Here is a 6,533-nt window from a genome sequence, read left to right on the forward strand (position 1 = left end):
ATTCTCACTATTTTTCCCTGTAAACAAGGTGACATTTTTCTCTGATTTCAAGATTTTTTCCTTTGTCCATAGTTGTTGGCAGTGTCATTATGATGTGTCTTGGTGTGGATTTCTTTTGAGTTTACCCTTTTGGGGGGTTGCTCATAACCACCGGATAAACTCATGAGAGAATGTCACACATATGAGTCACTGGTGATAGCAGCAAACAGGAGGTAGCTGGTCAGGGTGATGAGACTAAAATGCAAATATGATCATGTCACTCATGAACTTAAGGCTCTTAAACAATTTCCCGGTGTCTACTGAGAAACCCTAGCTCAGCCAAACACATAAGGCCATCTGTGAGCTCACGACCTCCCTCCTACCTCACCTCCTACACCCCACAGTTCTGGATCTACTCACAGTTCCCTTGCACCCCGTGTTATCCTTTGCTCTACTCTTTGTGCCATTCCTTCTGTCTACAGTGCCTTTCCCACCCGCTCCTCACCATCTTCTCAGTCTGGCTAGCTCCCCTTCCTCCGTCCAGACTTACCAGATAGGTATGGGCTATGACCTTGAGGTAGGCTTCTCTGGCCACCCCTTCCTCGACTCATTGACTCATCTCTGTACTCCAAACTTGCCTTGTGCTTTGTGCTAATTGAGTACTTGTCATATTATATTGAAATGTTACATTTATAAGTCTTGTCTCCCCTCTAGACTGTGAGTTCCACCAAGAGAGAAAGCCCATTCTTATCTCACTTTGTAGCTGCGTTGCCTAGCACAGTGCATATAATACTGAATAAATGACATGTCAGGTGCTGGTGGTACCCCCATTCATAGTTGGGCCTTACCACACTACTTTGGGTGCAGCTCCCATCTGATGTAGGTTGTGGCAATTCTAGCTATTCCTGAAATAATTCACTGGGCTCGTTTCTTCAGATAAATGAGAGGTGGGCAAAATGCCTTCTATTTAAAGATGATCTAAAAAGAAAGTAGGTGATTTTTATATGCCTCAGCCAAATACAAAGTGAATTTATAATTGTTTATGAGGTGAGATGTGCTTTGATCTCAGTGATTAAGGACTCAGCTTTGGAGCCAGAGCAATCTGTGGACAAATCTCTTTCTATTACATATTCAACCTTGGCAAAGAACCCAGCCTCTCAGTGACTTCCTCTGAAAAATGGAACTAATATAACTGGGTTGTTGGGAGAATTCAATGATATAATTCTTACAGACTACATAACATAGAAAACTGTTATGATTGTATTTATTGACATAGAGGTTATGGCTACAAATTTGCATATCTATACATAATCTGAAGAGAACTTTGAAGAGGTCAGGCAGTGAAACATCAAGAATGTTTATCGTAAACCTAGAAAAGTGCTCTTGCGTGGAGGCATGGAAAGGTTAACTTTATTCATTCTTTCATTCATTCACTCATTTAGAAAAGGTTAACTTCTCACATTGCAGAATGTCCAAGACACAGTGATCTTTGGCCCTTTTGCAAGTTAAAAGGATTAAGTGAAAGGGAACCACTGATCTCTAGAGTCCAATTTGGTGGAGTCCCTAAAGGAGTGTGTGTCTGTGCGTGTTCTGTTTAAAGACCTGGAAACCTCTCCGGTCAGCGCTCTGTAAACAGGTTCTACTGGATTACCTGAACCTGCAAAAAGCATGGTGACTGACACCAGAACCGTCAGGATGCTCCCCCCTTCCTAAAGCCTCTTACGTAAAACAGGTTTCAGCAAAGCTGCCTGGTGGGAGAGGGGGAGCAAGCCCACTCCACCTCCCCCTAAAGGGCCCCATCCTCTCTCCCCATGTGGGGCAGGGGAACTGGGAGGCCTGGGTTCCAGACCCAACTGTCCCACTCCCTGGCTGTGTGTGATCATGAACAAGTTCCAACCTCTCTGTTCTCAATCCCCTCACCCGTAAGATGCAGAGATGCTGTGTTCCCTTCTGTTCTATGATTCTCCAAGGCGTCCTACGAGCCCTTTCTGGAGCCTGGCTGAACATTTGGCGCTCATTGTTGGCAAAGATTGAACTTTTCCCTTATCCGACGAGGTCACTGAATGATACTGTATCTGGTGCTGTCGATGAGATGATAGGTTGTGCCTGCCCAAATCCATGTTGTGGTTTGGGAGAAACTTCAGGAGAAATAAACATTGGAAGCAACAGATAAGGAGCCAGCACTAAGAATGCAAAGGGGGCAGGATTTCTTTGCATAATAATAATGTTGATGACATTAAACAAACAACTTGGGTATCTAGGTAACAGTTAGCACTAATTATTTAAGTATATCTCAGGCACTTTTTGCCATAGTGTGAGAATGGTGATGCTCAATTTGGGTTCAAGATTCAAAATTCCCGAAGTCCCCTCCCCACCTCCCCACGTACACACAGAAATTTCAGATTCAATTGAAGTGGTCAGAGCCTAGTTTTCTGTATTTGGGGAATTCTGAAGTCAGCCAAGGTTGAGAATCATGGATTTAGGGAGTTGAGCCCGTCTGCTGCTTCCTCGAGGCAGACATTTCCACACGCCCATCAAAAGCAGATGATAAAACTGAAATGCTTATGTCATTTGCCTGACGAAGTCTAGCTTTCAGTGGCTGTCATCCCCGTGTCATAATGCCCAACGCTGGCTTGGCATGCAACAGGCACAGTTAATATTTATACAGTTTACAAAACAGCTTAGGGTGTCCCGGAGCCACGGCACACAGGAGAGAGTCGGCTGCCTCCCCCTCTGGTTACTTTCTCTGATGGCAGGTCCATGGTCTGTGACAGAGTTCAGGTACTTGGACTGTCAAAGCCTCAGACTGCGAGTCCCACGTTATAGTTCCTAATCTTCAAGAATGTGACTGTTGTTTTTCGGCCCGAACCGCCATCTTCCAGTAATTCACCAAAATGACTGACACAAAGGGAAAGAGGAGAGGCCCCCGCTCTATGTTCTCTAGGCCTTTTAGAAAGCATGGAGTGGTTCCTTTGGCCACCGACATGCGAATCTACAAGAAAGGTGAAATATTCATTCTCTTTGTCTCACTAATTGCATTCCTCGGCTTTTTGATCGGCTTGTTTTTCCTCTCCCACAGAAGGGAAGGAGAGGGGTGGGGAGGGAAGCAGGGAGGGAGCGGGGGAGGAACAGGTTACACATACGGATGTGCTTCAAGCACACAGAGTTAAGTGGGCATCAAGGGAATGGGCCCTGTTCAAAAGGAACGCCCCACACATGTTACCATGGCAAAACTGGGAGTCTGCAGTGTCACCCAGCATGCCGTGGGCATTATCGTGAACAAGCAAGTTAAGGGCAAGGTTCTTGCCAAGAGAATGAATGTACGTATTGAGCGTATTACGCACTCTAAGAGCCGAGCTAGCTTCCTGAAACGTGTGAAGGAAAATGACCGGAAAAAGAAGGAAGCCAAAGAGAAGAGAAAGGCACCTGGGTTGCCCTGAAGCGTCAGCCTGCTCCACCCGGAGAAGCACACTGTGAGAACCAATGGACAGGAGCCTGGGTGCTGGACCCCATTCCCTGTGAATTCATGGCATGGTCAGTGGGGGAAATAAAAAGACTTCTGTGCTGATAAAAAAGAATGTGATGGTTTAAAAAAAAAAAATGGGGGGCGTGGGGTGGCCTCGTGCCTGCGAGCTTGTCCCCTGGCTCCGTGACCTTGTTTACTTGGTGTCCGGGCCCAGCCCTGTGCCTCCAGCAGCTGTCCCTGGATGATTAGCAAGCAGGCAGCTAAACCTCGGGTGTCCCTACATCGGAGAACGACCTGCAACTTAATACACTAGCTTAGCCTTGTTTGGCTGGGATTGAAGATTTCCTCAAACTGATGTGGTCTGACGTCATAGGCGAGGCACTAAGGCGGTACTTAGTCTAAATCGCGCCTCTGTCAGGGCTAATGCAATCACCTGTTTGTTAACTCAATCAAGGAGCCCGTGTTTCCACGTATTACTCCTCAAAAGACTCTTCCGAGTGGATTCAGAGAGCGACTCCTACTTTCTTGCCTGCCACCAAGACAGAAAACCAAGCGTCAGAAATGGAGAATGTCAGTGGAGAAATCTGCTGACTGAATCCTGTCTGTGCAGGGTTTTCATCAGACTCCAAAGTTTGTCTTTTATAAAACATAGTATCCTCTAATTTTTAAAGAAAGAGCTCAATGAATTATTTTAAAATAAAAATATTCATTCTCTTTGTCTCGATAATTGCATTCCTAGTGCTTTTTGATCTGCTTGTTTTTCCTCTCCCACAGATGGGAAGGAGAGGGGTCGGGAGGGGGGCAGGGAGGAAGGTGGGGAGGAACAGGTTACACATACAGATGTGCTTCAAGCACATAGAGTTAACTGAATTGTGGTGTATCAACTTGATGGACTATTAGAAAATTACAATTCTGAACAGTACAGAATGACATGAACATGCTAATGTTTATGTGAGAAAAGCAAAATACAACAGTGCATCTAAACTATGCCTTGTAAATGTGTGAATGTATATGAATAAGAACTAGCAAGAAATATGGAAAATAAAAGGTTGATATTTGGTAGCTGTGGAATACTGGGCTTTTATTCATTTTAAAAATTTCTATTAACGCTGTGCAAGATAATTTGTGCAATAAAAAAGAAACATCGTATGCCTCTTTTTTTTTTTACAATAGTTTAATGTTCTCTTGTAAGTATGATCTAACTCTACAGTGTACTCTAAAGAGTATAAACTCATCCTATTCCGTGAAGGCTTGAAGCTTCTTGAAGATTTCATATATCCAACATTTAATATTTATAACATGAATAGAATATATATGTCACTGTCCCTTGTTTGATAAATGAAGGCCTAGAGGTGCTGGGACATGAATGGTAGGACCAAGGTTATATTATTTATCAACGACGAGCTGGAGTAGAGGAAGAACACCATAAATCCCCAGCGCGAAAACGACATCCAGTTCGTGATCTATCCCGTGTTTTCAAAGAGCCCAGTGGAGCACCACAGTCACTGAGCTTGGTGGGCACTGATATTTGAAGTCCTGGATGAGTATAGAAAAGAGACTGTTAGCCAGTGTCTCCCTGACTCCAGCCTCACCGTGGTCTAATTCATCAGACACACACAGCTCGGAGATGGGTCTTAAATGGAGCTTTTATCACGTCTCTCCCTACTCCATAATGACTACAAGGTAACAGTGGGGACTCCAGATGCTGGCTGGTAGGGCCATTCCTAACCCAACTCCACTCTAGCTACACCTTTTACGTGGAACTACCTGGAGTGTCTCTCTCTTTTCCTTTTCAATCAAGTTGTCTAACACTTTCTATATTGTGGATAATCCTCTAAAATGTTGTATGTTTATTTTCATGTTAATCTAAAAAGAAATCAATATTTTTAAAATTCGGAGCCTCAGTATGGGGTCTGGATCACGTTGGCATCAAGGAGAGCATCTGTTACTGCTCTGGGCTGATGTGTAAGAACAGAGGCAGGACCAGAACACAATGATGGCACGCCAGCGCTACGTGGAAGCCAGCTTTTGCCTGGTGGTTGGGATGGAGCAGTGGGGTGGGAGCACTGTGTCATCTCAGGACACGCGTGTATCAGTCTGCTGCATGAACGCTTGTGCTGTAGCATTTGGCTTTTAATGACGTCAGCATCAATTTGGCTACTGCAAAACATCATCCATCAAAATAAATAAACCTATTTGAGCTGAAAATGACTGGTTTCGTACTTTCATTACTTCATTTGTAAATTTGCTTTGGTTGGTAAGTGCTCTAATGCTTTCAGTTTGTTGTTTCAGTTACTAAGGGTAACAAATTACTCCCAAATTTAGTGGCTTAAAATAACAACATTTTATTATTATTTGGGGGAGTTCTGGTGGTTGACTGGGCTCCACTAGGCAGTTGTCGCTCAGAGTCCCCCACATAGTTCCTGTCAGGTGGTGGCTGGGACCAAAGTTATCTGAAGGCTCCCGCACGTATCTGATGCCAGAGCTGAGAAAGCTGGGGCTCCTTGGGCCTGTGTCCTCACTCTGTGTGGTCTCCCCACGTGGTCCATGGGAGCCTCAGGGTAGCCTGACTTCTTACAGGGTAGCTCAGGACTCTAAAGGTGATATATAGGTAGGTAGGTAGGTAGGTAGGTAGGTAGGTAGGTAGGTAGGTAGATAGATATAGATAGGTACTGGAGGGACAGACACACTGGATCACATTTTCTGACTTAGTAGCAGAAATCATTCAGTCTCACCTTCACCACATTCTAGTCACTAGAAGCAAGCAGCGAGGCCAGCCCACCTTCAAGGGGAGGGAATTAGACTTTTCTTTCATGGAAGACATGTCCAAGAACTTGCCAACATGTTTAAAAACAGCCCAGTTGCCCAGTTACACTGTTCCTTCTCTTTCCCACCTGCTCATTAAAATCCTGTCATCCTTTGCAGCCCGGTTACGTGTTCCTGGGCCCCTGAGACACCCCAGGGTGCTCCAGACCTCAGTCACTTCTCCTTTAATAAAAATCCCACAGCCAATGGTCTGCACCGTAGAGGTAACCCTTTCCATTTATTCTGCCCTATATTGTTTTGTTCCTGCTGATGGTAGCAAAAG

The 6,533-nt window shown here is 44.8% G+C and overlaps 1 pseudogene across 1 annotated transcript; it reads left to right on the forward strand.

Moving 5' to 3' along the window:
* Positions 1-2,873: 2,873 nt before the first annotated feature.
* LOC308246889 (large ribosomal subunit protein eL21-like) lies at positions 2,874-3,547 on the forward strand (annotated as a pseudogene). The gene is made up of 2 exons: positions 2,874-2,982; positions 3,144-3,547. The product of its transcript is annotated as a large ribosomal subunit protein eL21-like (transcript).
* The last annotated feature ends 2,986 nt before the right edge of the window (positions 3,548-6,533 follow it).

The sequence above is a fragment of the Plecotus auritus genome (assembly GCF_963455305.1).
Source record: "Plecotus auritus genome assembly, chromosome: 4".
In the NCBI taxonomy this organism is placed as follows: domain Eukaryota; kingdom Metazoa; phylum Chordata; class Mammalia; order Chiroptera; family Vespertilionidae; genus Plecotus; species Plecotus auritus.